This window comes from Setaria italica, chromosome VIII (assembly GCF_000263155.2).
Source record: "Setaria italica strain Yugu1 chromosome VIII, Setaria_italica_v2.0, whole genome shotgun sequence".
NCBI classification, from domain to species: Eukaryota; Viridiplantae; Streptophyta; class Magnoliopsida; order Poales; family Poaceae; genus Setaria; species Setaria italica.
Genome location: NC_028457.1, coordinates 28,628,532 through 28,634,696, shown reverse-complemented (window position 1 = coordinate 28,634,696; position 6,165 = coordinate 28,628,532). Strand labels below are relative to the sequence as shown.

General features: G+C 50.4%; 1 pseudogene; it reads right to left on the bottom strand.

Moving 5' to 3' along the window:
- Positions 1 to 306: 306 nt before the first annotated feature.
- Positions 307 to 1,651, bottom strand: LOC101752537 (annotated as a pseudogene).
- Between the last annotated feature and the right edge of the window lie 4,514 nt (positions 1,652 to 6,165).

Sequence of the window (6,165 nt, the reverse complement as noted above, 5' to 3'; positions counted from 1 at the left end):
AAGAGAGGGAGCAGCAAACAGTGTTTTTTTTTCTTGACGTGAGTGCATGTGCATCCAGGGCGTGCCGAGTAGCTTCGCCCCTGAATGCCGAAACTAGAGCAAAGGTCGTGTCACTTGTGCATTTCTTCTTTGGATATACTATGTGTGGACTTTTGGCTATGCTGCGTGTATGTTCATCGTCGTTGTTGCCACTACTCGTCCTTGGCTCCACCCACTATGTGGTGTTGCCATGGTAACGTTGTGATGCTTACAAATTGAAAGCCTAATTTAAAATAAATGATATGAAAATCAAGTTATCAGATGAGCTTGTGCCATATTTATTAGATTAGGTCATACATCGAGTTTTTTTCCCTCTATTGCAACGCATGGATATATTTGCTAATATATCTAACAAATCGTACACGGGAGCTAACCAGCGGAAGCAAATCCGCTACCTTTATTGTTGGCACTCAAAGAACCAATTTTTCTGGTTCTCCTAGCTACTCGGCAACCTTCCCATCGCAAGCCCCCTCCTGGTGGTTGCCCTTGTACTTCTCTAGCGACGCGCCGGCGAGGCGGCAGATGCACCACTGCGAGAGCACGTCGGCGCCCATCCTCTCGTAGAAGTCGATGGCATTCTTGTTCCAGTCGAGCACGCACCACTCAACCCGCCCCATCCCGAGCTCCGCCACCCTGCCGGCGACGGAAGACAGCATCATCTGGCCAAGCCCGCGGCGGCGCCATGGGGCGCGCACGAAGATGTCCTCCACGTACAGCCCGGGCTTGGAGAGGAAGGAGGGGTAGTTGGGGAAGCAGATCACGTACCCCGCCGTGACGCGCCCGCCGCCGCGCGGGGAGGCGAAGGCGGCGGCCTCCGGGTCCGCGAGCGGGGACGCGGAGAGGTCGAGGCGGAGGGAGCCGATGGTGGAGGAAGAGTCCTCCGGGGCCACGGGAGCGGAGGGGGAGAGGTCGAGGACGAGAGCCGTGAGGAGGTGAAGGGAGGCGGCGCCGGCGAGGGGAAGAGCGTTGAGGTGAGGAGCTCCTCGGTGGCGGCGAAGAGGTCGGTGAGGAGCTCGAACTTGGCCATCTGGTAGATGAGGCTGTAGATGTGCGGCACATCGCGAGCGTCGGCCAGGCGGAGCTCCGCCCACACGTCGCCGGAGAAGGTGGTGGAGTTGGCCGGCGCCGACATCCTGGACTTCTTGGTCCTCTGCTTTTTGTGGTGGAGGGACCGGTGAACGCGAGAAATCTGCTCGCATGTGCTCGGGAATTTATCATCATCCATCTCCTCGACTGGGATCGTCGTCTTCGTCTGTCCGCGGCGAGGTGGCGCGACGCCGAGGCGTGCAGCCAATAATGCGGTGGCAGTCGAGGCAGTAGTGTGACAAGGCCAGCTCCAGTGCTACGTCGGCCGTCTGATACTGTCCGCATCAGGCGAACCAAACTTTTGTCCGTTGCCTCCAGTGCGGTCGACGGTCGCCGATTTCTGGTCCCATGAGAAAATAAAAATACTCTCTTCCCTCGTCTGTTCTTTGTTCTTGTGCGGTGGGAAACTTGCACCGAACAAGAGAAGATTATATTTCTATCATGTCGTTCAGCTGATCAGATGTAAGATCCCTTCCAGCTGCAAATTGTACTTGAAATGAATGCAAAGAATGAAATAAGGGTGATCGATCACTAAACAGACAGATAGCAGTATTAAAAATGATGCTGCAAATGCAGGTTGCTAGCATCGTCCTACCTCAAAGCACCTTTTCCATTGATCCAGCTTGCCAAAAATAAACATGCAGAATATTGTGAATTTGATGCCAAAAATACTGAAGCTGGATAGAAAAATGGATTAGTGGTAAATCATAACTTCTCAAATGACACATTTATGAGTCTGCGTGGGATGGCTTAAATTAGAAGTTACTGAGATTTGAAGTGTCCGAAGTGAAGAGGATGTGACTCACTGAGGACATGCACTCATTGATGAGGGAATCTTCGAGTTCTCGTACGTTGGAAACGTCCAACTCTTGCATTAGCTGATCATACGGTAGTATCTGGAGAAAGAAGTGCAGGGAAAACATGAAGCCTATACTTATACTAATCATGGACTCTCTAGAAAACTTCATGTTAATCGGAGAAAAAGAAAAAGAATCTGACCGTATATCTAGTAGTAAGACCAGCTAACCAAAACGGCTCTTATCTAATCTAGGAGAAGTATGGACTCGAGTCCGTCTACCCCTCTCCTCCGTCGCCTAACTTGGCTAAAGCACAATTAAATCACCTAACACGCGATCATATGCTTTAGTCAAGTTAATTTGGCAATCCGTCAGATTTCATACGATAAAACCACTATGCAGGACCGAGTTAGCATAGCTCACACGAAGGTGAGTGGTTCCAGAGAATACAACAGATCATCCACTTAAACAAGTACATTAAGTTCTTCAACACTGGTTCGGACATCAAAGTTTTATAGAGTTCATGAGCAGCGGAAAAGATAAAACAGAACAGTGGAAGCTACTGCCGAGTCAGATGTCCCTGATGAGGTCGATCAGGACATCACTGGTCCCTATCCTCGCCGTTCGAGGAGGGATCCCACTCAACCGTCCACCCATGCGGGAGCTAGGGAGGCCAAGTGCCAACAGCAACAAACTTAGGAGCTTCAACTTCACCTGAAAGATGTGCCACAAGTAAGGCTGAGCTACTAAGCTCAACAAGACTTAACCGACCGGTGGGAAACTACTCCACCAACTTCTAGACATGTAAGGCTCTTTGGCTGAGGGGTTTGTTTTGCCAAAAGCGACTACAGTAAGTACTTACTTTCAACATTTTAGCTCCGATTCTAAGTTTATTAACCAGTCTATATTGGCAACTTATGCTAAACAAACATAGTTTCCAAACAATTTAAGGAACAAGCATCCAGATTCATATCATCATCATGTTCCATTTTTACTCAGTGTGGCATAGCGATCAAGCAGTCTCAAACTGTGAGAGGCAGACGAATCGATTCGAATTTCTTAACCATGCATGGCGAACCTAATCTCACGATATCCGCGCACCACAGAGGGTCGCTTCCTGTGTCAGCCATCCCCATCAATCCCCTAACCCGTGTTGGGCCCACTTCTCTTGGTACAAGGTTCCACAGACCCGGCCTCTGTCGTTATGTGACTACACTTGTCACCACATGCGGCCGCAAGGGAAAACTCTGTTCTAGAGACAGTGGATCGAACCGCTCACGTCCAGGTTCAATCAGGTACTAGGCTTCCCCATCCCATACTAGGTATGAGATTAGTACTTTCAAACACCTGATCACGAACACCATCACATCTCGACCTTAGTCCAATTTCAAGTAGACAGACGGGGCAATCCACCGACCACAAAAAAAGTTCGCAAGGTCTGCCCCGTCCACCGTCCTTATAGTTGTAACCAGAAGGAGAACAAGCAACTCCTATAACTCGCGAGTGACAGGGAATCACTCAACTTTTACCGCATCCTGTTAAGCACTGCAACTACTCGGACTTATCATACTAGTGTTCAGATCAAGGGAACTGAGTCATGCATCTATGGTTTCAAGCAACTCCTATAACGTAAATGCACATACATACAAAAAAGGCATGCGCAAGTTTAGAAAGATTGGGTTATGCTTCGGGGCTTGCCTTCGAGCGGGGCGGAAACAAACTGATCTTCTGGGTGCTCTGCTTTAGCTCCTGCAGTCGGCTGCTCGGCTACAGCTCCGCCTTCTGGCACCGGGTGCAGCTCGTATGTGCCGTCGGCGAGGTTTAGCTCTACATCGAATGCAAATTGTTGGTGCTAAAAGTCAGCTGATTGACTTCTCAGCGTTAGACACATGACCCGGGAGAATCTGCTTAGCTCCTGTTCGGGTGATCGCCCTGGTGCAGTTCGCGCGGCGTGCCAGCCAATCTGACCTGTTGATTGGCAAGGAAGAAACGTGTCAAATTCCAGGGGTTGTGATCGGCTAAAGTTCCGATCTCGAGGAAGCGTATCAGCGAATCGGCCGATTTGCTATAACAAGATAATCGGCTATGATACAGCCGACAACTACACAGCAATTATAAAGAAAACTCTTGGAGTAAACTAGATAACGCTACAGAAGCAACACTTGAAATAGATCTGATCGGCTATGAAAAAATAATAGATGAAAATAATGATAATCAAGCCGAAAGTTCTAATCTCAAGCTAGATAACTGGTGATAAAACTGGAACAACAGGTAAAACCTAGAATTCTAGTAAATATCGATAACTAGTGAATAAATCTAAACGAAACGACAGCGATGCACCCGAAGTTAAAGCTTAGATATTACTCGATAAACGGAACTTACAGAATCAGCCGGAGATCATGTCGATGCAGCCCTGCCAACCCGTACGAACTCGTGAAAGAAGAAAAGTATTGGCGAAGTCGCCGACTTGAAAGTAAAGTACGAGGAAATAATAGATTGTTGTATTGATTCATGTGTTGTTTACAGATCTCTAAAGATGGTTATTTATAGCCTGTCACAACCAATTTCCTAACCGACTAGGATCTATCTCTAATTTTAAACAAAAACGAATATCTACAAGTACAACTCGTATCGGAGTTGGTTATTGCACTCCTGCGGGCCAATCCTCTTTTGTCTTCTCTCTCTTATCCAATTCAAGCCCACATTGGCCCAATTGCTCCAGCCTTCCAATCGGCCGATCTCTACCAACTCCGTCCGCCAAAACACTGCAGCGCCAATCGAGCGATATCCAACTGTAGCATCAGTCGGTCGATTCCCAATCGTGACCTTTTAATTTGCCGTATCGACCAATCCTTTCCTCCTTGACGCCAATTCCGTACGTGTCAAAATTTGGCGTCAACACAAATGCAGGGGTTAAAACACTTAGACGGTTATTTCAACAACACTTGCAAGCTTTAGCTCAGATTCTTGTATTAAAACTACAGGAAAGATGTGGAAAACCAAGCTTAGAGCAAGATAGAGGAGTCGGATCGGGAAAAACTTATGATCTGACCCTCAGACCTAAGGAACAATTGTACCAGGTCCTCAGACTTAACACAGAGAAGTCCCCGAAATTTTCCACAGATACCCTTGGTCAAAAGAAAAGGTTATAGCCGAGCCCTCAGGTGAGGCGGACAAGGGTCGGGCAAAACGGAGAGGGGTCGGGCGAGACGGAAAGGGGTCGGGTGAGATGAAAGGGGTCGGGTGAGACGGAAAGGGGTTGGGTGAGACGGACAGGTGTCGGCAGCTTACCTTTGGGCCAACTGACGAAGTCTTGGGGTCGGGAAGGAGCAAGCTCAGGCAGAACGACGAACGGCGCTAAGTTTTTGGCGGCGGCGGTGCTTCTTGTGGACAACATGTAAGCTTCTAGCTCGACGCGGAGGAAGCAAGCGGCTGGTGGGTGTGGGAAGGCAGGTGTTGAGCGGAGAGGGGGAGTTCCTCAATGAGCTTATGCGGCAGCGCTTAAGCACGAAACAGAGGAAGGTGCGACAAAGGCAGCGATGGCGAAGGGAACTTCGGTAGAGGCTCTGGTACTCCCTTTTATAGCTGCGTGGAAGAGAAAGAGTTCGGGCAGCGCCAGGATAAGGTCGAAGAGGATGGAGTGCTCTGCCGTGGTGGCGATTGGTCGATGCCTCCATTGGTCGGCGAAGCGGAGCTTCGGGGACAGGATTCTTCGGTCATTGGGCACTGAAGACAGAGCTATGCAGGCACGGTTTTGCCAGACGGAAGGATTGGTGAGGGCAAGCGTAGGATCTGGTCGCATCAAGCACTGGATTGGGTGCGGTGGCTCGGCCAGTGTGTGGCAGGAAGGAGGGAAGGGGCACTGCAGGCAAGGGCGCTGCAGGCGAGGTGACCGGGCGAGCGGCGATGCTATCAAGCACAGAACCGGTGGCTTTGCCGTGGCACGCTACTGGCGAGGCGAACTGGCGCGGCAGCAGCCAATCTTTGGTCGTAGCGGCGGTAGGGCGCCTGGCACGGCCAGCAAGATTTCGGGCGGGACGAGACGAGGCGGAAAAAAGGGCTGCAGGGTGTTTCCGCGCGTGATTGGGACGGAGGCGCGCTGATCCATCTTGTCACGGACGGCAACTGGGCGAGGCAGCGCTCGTCGGGGAGGTCTTGCCACGCGGTAGTGGCGCTCTGAGACAGGACGCACGCTTGCTCTGGCGTGCTTGACTCGAGAGATCCGTGGGATCCCTCTTCTGGG